Consider the following 5,446-nt stretch of genomic DNA (forward strand, 5'->3'; position numbering starts at 1 on the left):
GAGGTGTCTGTTGGGCTGGTTTCTTCTGAGCCCCTCTCACCAGCGTGCAGGTGGCCGACTCCTCTCTGCATCTCCGCGTGGGCTTTCTGCTCTCCCCATCTTTGCATCTCGTCTTCTGAGGACACCACTCACATGGGACAAGGGTCCATTCTGAGGACTTCAACTGTGGCATCTCTCCAAAGGCCCCCTTCTCCTAATCCATCCCATTCCAGTGTTGAGGCAATCAGGAGTTGAACTAAGCCTGGCGAAGAGGCCTGGGCCTCTTCAGCACACTTCAGCCCTGTGATCCTCCTGGGTTGACTGCAGGCTGACTCTCCCTGCCCTCTGTTCTGCTCGGCCCCTTCTTTGACTCCCTGGCCACGGTGCAGGTGACATGAGAACTCCCCTTGCTGCTGTCCTCGGTGATGTCCATGGGACAAAGGCAGCCCTCTGGGAGCCAGTCCCTGCCTTTTTCACCTGTCCTGGTTAGGTCCATCTGTGTGACCTGCCATCTGTTCTACTTCTCCCTGCCTTTACAGTAACTGTGATTGCCTACTGGAACATCGGGCTTCACCTGGCTACCTCTTCCTGAACTCTTCAAGAGGGGGAGCCAAGGGGAGGCATTCATGGTCCCTTCAGACACCCAGACTAGAATGACGTGCGTGCATGAGGAGGCCTCTGGGCAGCTCATGCTGAAGTGGCACAGCCTGTTCAGTAGATGCCGAGCTGCGTGGGGGACATGAAGAACGTGTTGCTCCAATGAGCTCTGAAGTGGGGAAGCTGCTTCAGTATTTCTTCCCATTGGTGGCTGACAGATCTCATAGATGGACGTGTACATTTACACACATTTCAACCTAGACTCCTGTCTAATTCTTGTGGGTGTTAACTTATGGTTCATCTTCCTTTCCCCGACACCATGCTGTTGTTAGGTTGTTGTGGCTTTGCTTAGCAGATGTTGAAACAGAGGGAGGCTCACCATGACTTTGCAGAACTCTGGGCCTGCTTTTTCTTTTTTGGTTTTTTTTTCTTCCTCCTCAGTATTTAGTTACTTGCTTATGTATTTAAGTGGCGTGACAGAGACAGAAAGAGAGATCCATCTTCTATCAGCTGCTTCGCTTCCCGAATGGCTGCAATGATGCGGGATGGTCCTGGCCAAAGCTAGGTGCCTGGAGCATCAGTTAGGCCTTCCACATGGGGTGGCAGGAGTCCAAGTGCTCGGACCACCTTCTGCTGCCTTCCCAGTCACATCAGCAGGGAGCCGGACTAGAAGCAGAGCCACAGACTTGAACTGGCGATCCTATGGGGATGCCAGCCCTGAAAGCCGCGTTAACTTGATGTGCTGCAGTACCAGCCCCAAACTGGGTCTTCTAGGTTATGATTCATGGCCAGTACACATGAGCAGGGTCCAAGAAGAGAATTAGGTTCCTGGTTTTCCCATTTCAGCAACTTCAACCCAATCATAGTGCTATTTTAGCCCTATTTAATCTTTAGAACGACATTATGTATGCATTCTCACGCTACAACGCTTACTGGAAACACTCTGCTCTCAGCTTACAATTTCCATTTGTGATTATGTCAGTATCACCCCCTCTCCACCCCTCCCCGACCCCTGACCTCCGAGTGAAGCTGTGTCAGGTGCCAGCCTGAGCCTTGCCCCAGACTCATGTCAGAATCAAACGGGGGTGTTTCTGTTTCTGGCAGCAAACAATGTCCCATTCAGATGTGTGTCCCCAGGATCCAGCTTCATGCTGGGGGTGCACTAATGCTGCCAAATACCTGTTGAAAACCAAGTTAAAATAATCGTATGTGTGGGAGGACAGGGCGGGGTGAGCAAGTAAACCTTTGGATGTATGAACTTTGGGTTTAAGGGAAATGAGGGAGCAAAGGTGCCTGGAAAGCAGGCAGAGCCAGGCTGGATCGTGAGAACCGCGTTGTTGATGGGATGTCCTCCAGTCAGAGCTAAAAGCCAAACAGACCCATCTGTGTGGAGTGTAAGTGGGTGTGACAAACAAGTGTCAGTGTGACAGTGAAGCAGGTGGGGGAGCTTGTTTGCTCTGTGTTTGCTCACAGTGGCCCCTTGTCAACAGCAGAGCCAGTGACTCGCTTCTCCCCAGCTGGGGAGTCAGCCCCTGGGGTGATGTCACAGCTTCCTCAGGATAAAACCATCATTTAGCTGCAAGAGGGAAAACTGAGTAGTAAACTGATTACTGTGGCATGTCATCCTGGTTTTTTGTAAACAGATTAATCTTTGATGATAGTGTGAATAGGAAATTACAAGAACTGGATGGCCTGGTCTGAAGTGACAATACTGGAAATTTCCACTGTAGAGGGACGCCAGGGCACTCACTGTGGATAGAACCATTAAAGGATGTCAGGCCAGGCAGGACATAGAAATAGAATAGGAAGTTTGAAATGTTTATGTAACTAAGGCAGGACAGAAGTACAGTGGGTAAGTATAGAAAATCAGGACATGAAGGGATTATAGGTACAGACCAACAATGTGGCCGAACCTTTAAAACATCAGCCAAGTGAAAGGGTCCAGTAGTAGAAGACCATACAAGACCACTCCATTACTGAAAGGCTCCGAACATGGGCATCCGCAGACAGAAAGTAGAATAGTGATGACCGTGGGGAGAAGATGAGACAGTGACAAGTAATGAGTGTGGGACTCTTTGGGAATAACGACAATTGTTCTGAAATTGTGATGATGTCACATGATTAAATATGCAAAAAATACTAAGTAGTGTTTTTTGAAAGTTTATTTTACTTGCAAGTCAGAATACAGAGAGAGGGAGAGATGGAGTGAGAGATTTTGCATCCACTGGTTCACTCCCCAAATATCCACTATGGCCAGAGCTGGCCAGGACACTGGAGCTTCCTTCAGGTCTTCCACGTGGGCACAGGGGTCCAAGCATTTGGACATTCTCAGCTGCTTTCCCAGCATGTTATCAGGGAGCTGGATCAGAAGTGGCACAGCCAGCACGCCAACTGGCACCCATATGGGGTGCTGGTTCCATAGATGGAGGATTAGCCCGTTATGCCACTGTAATCTGACTCTGTAAACTGGCTCTGAGTAGCAAGTTTTTTTTTTTTTAAGATTTATTTATTTTTATTGGAAAGGCAGATTTTTACAGAGAGAAGTAGTCACATAGAGAGAAAGATCTTCCACCTGCTGGTTCACTCCCTAAATGGCTGCAATGGCCAGAGCTGAGCTGATCCAAAGCCAGGAGCAAAGAGCTTCCCCAAGGTCTTCCACGAGGGTGCTGGGCCCCAAGGCATTGGGCCATCCTCCACTGCTCTCTCAGGCCACAAGCAGGGAGCTGGATGGGAAGCAGAGCAGCTAGAACACAAATGAGTGCCCATGAGGATCCTGGCACTTTTGGAGGGGAATAAGCCAGTTGAGCCATTATGCTGGGTCCCCTGCTTAGTAAGTTTTAAATTGCTGACTTTTTGATGTAGATATTAAATCCCAAACAACTGTTAAAAATGTTGGTGCTTGGCATTGAGGAATAGCAGGCTGAGCTGCAGCCAGAATTCCAGATCAGAGTACTAGTTTGAGTCCTGACTACCCTGTTTCTCCAGCTGCTTGCTAATATACCGGAGAAAGTGGCAGACCATGGCCACTGCCCCCCACACGGGGACTCAGGAGGGGCCTCTAGATCCTACTTTCAGCAGCCATTTGAGACAACGAATAGCAAAGGGAAAATCACTCACACTCTGCCCCTCAAATAAATAGATAAATAAATCTTTACAACAATGTCATGTATTGGGATGAGAGAATATTTCTTGAAGTTGTCTTATAACGTCACAAGGTAACTTATCATATATTTTTAGTAAATGGTGCAAAATATATCACTCTGAATGCTTAAGAAGTCAGATGGTGTGCTTTTGATAAAACTAAAAAGTGAAAGACTCTCAACTCTAGGCACAGTCAGGTTTTGCACTGAATATTTGCAAAGTAAAGACCTCGGTGCACTATGGTTTTTTTGTGGGTGCCTCGGCAATCTATTCATGCCAACTTTCTCTTTTTCTTCTGTTGCTTTTTCAAGGATGAGGTTACATCCTTGATGTACAAACAGAATTCTCACGCTGATCACACCTTCAGGGTGGCTAAGCCCGTGGTCCCTCATCCCAAGTATGAATTAAAGTGGTCTCAAATCCCAAGAGCCCAGTTGTTAGAATTTTCCCCTACACTTTTGCCTATCACTAAGTTATTGGGTTTCCTTCTCTCTTCCATTATTATATCCTACTTCTTGAGCTACTTCAAAACATTGCCATGATGATTCAAAGACTTGGACAGGAAAGGTAGTAAAGGAACAAGAATCTTCTAGAATCTTGCAGTGCTACAAACATGTCAAAATGAATAGGAGCTAGCCAGAAGGAGCTCTCACTGGTCAAACTTGGGACAAATTGAGAATCAAAATAAATAATGATGGTTCAGGTAAACCATAGAATAAAATAGATACCCATGAATCTACACTGATAGAAATATATAAATAGTACCTATGAAACTGTATCACATAATACAATGTAATTAATGAACTAAAAATAAATAAATAAATAAATAAAAGCAAAAAAAGAGAAATATATAAATAAATGAGGTAAAGCTTTTCTTTGCAGTTGAATGTCAACTCAGAAAAGCAGAAGAAATGCGGACCGGCATCATGGGGTGTTGGGTAAAGCTGCTGTCTTTGACGTTGGCTTCCCATGTGCGGGCTGGTTTGAGTCCCAGCTGCTCCACTTGTGATGCTAATGTTCTGGGAAATGCAGCAGAAGATGCCCCATCAGCCATGTGGGATGAGCTTCCTGGCTCCTGGTGTTGACTTGGCCCTGGGCTGGGTGTTATGGTCTTTTGGGGAGTGGACCAGTGGATGAAAGAGTTCTCTCTGTGTGTCTCTCCATCTCTCTCTCTCTCTCTCTCTTTCTCTGTCACTAGAATTTTCAAATAAAGTAGAAGAAATGATGGAATTGGAAAAACAATCATCTAGTAATCACCATAATAGCAATCATTTTAGACAAGAATTATCAACAGAGGCAAAACTAATAGGCGAAATTCTGGCAGGAAAAAAATACACATTTACACAGTGTCCAAGTGTTTCTCAAGAAGACACTGATGAATTGAAATGGCATCTACAGTAGAAAAAGCTGCCGGTGCCACTTGGTAAGTGACTGAAGTTAACACTACATATTGTAGGATAAGAAGAGAGCCGGTGCTTTCTGCTAGGATGTGCTGAGGCAGGCACATCATGTCCAGGTATACCTGCCAAAAATGCACCCTTGAATCTAACCGGGAGGGAAGTATTAGGCACATCCAAAGTGGCATACATCTTGTAAAGTTAACAAACTGTCTTTCAAAAATATAAAGTCATTTTCTTTCAAGCTCAGTGCGACCATGGTGGTGTTGGTCTTATACTGATGGGATTGAATCCTTTCTCCATCACTTATTAGCCATGGATGGGGAAAGTTA

Source organism: Ochotona princeps, chromosome 11 (genome assembly GCF_030435755.1).
Source record: "Ochotona princeps isolate mOchPri1 chromosome 11, mOchPri1.hap1, whole genome shotgun sequence".
NCBI lineage: Eukaryota > Metazoa > Chordata > Mammalia > Lagomorpha > Ochotonidae > Ochotona > Ochotona princeps.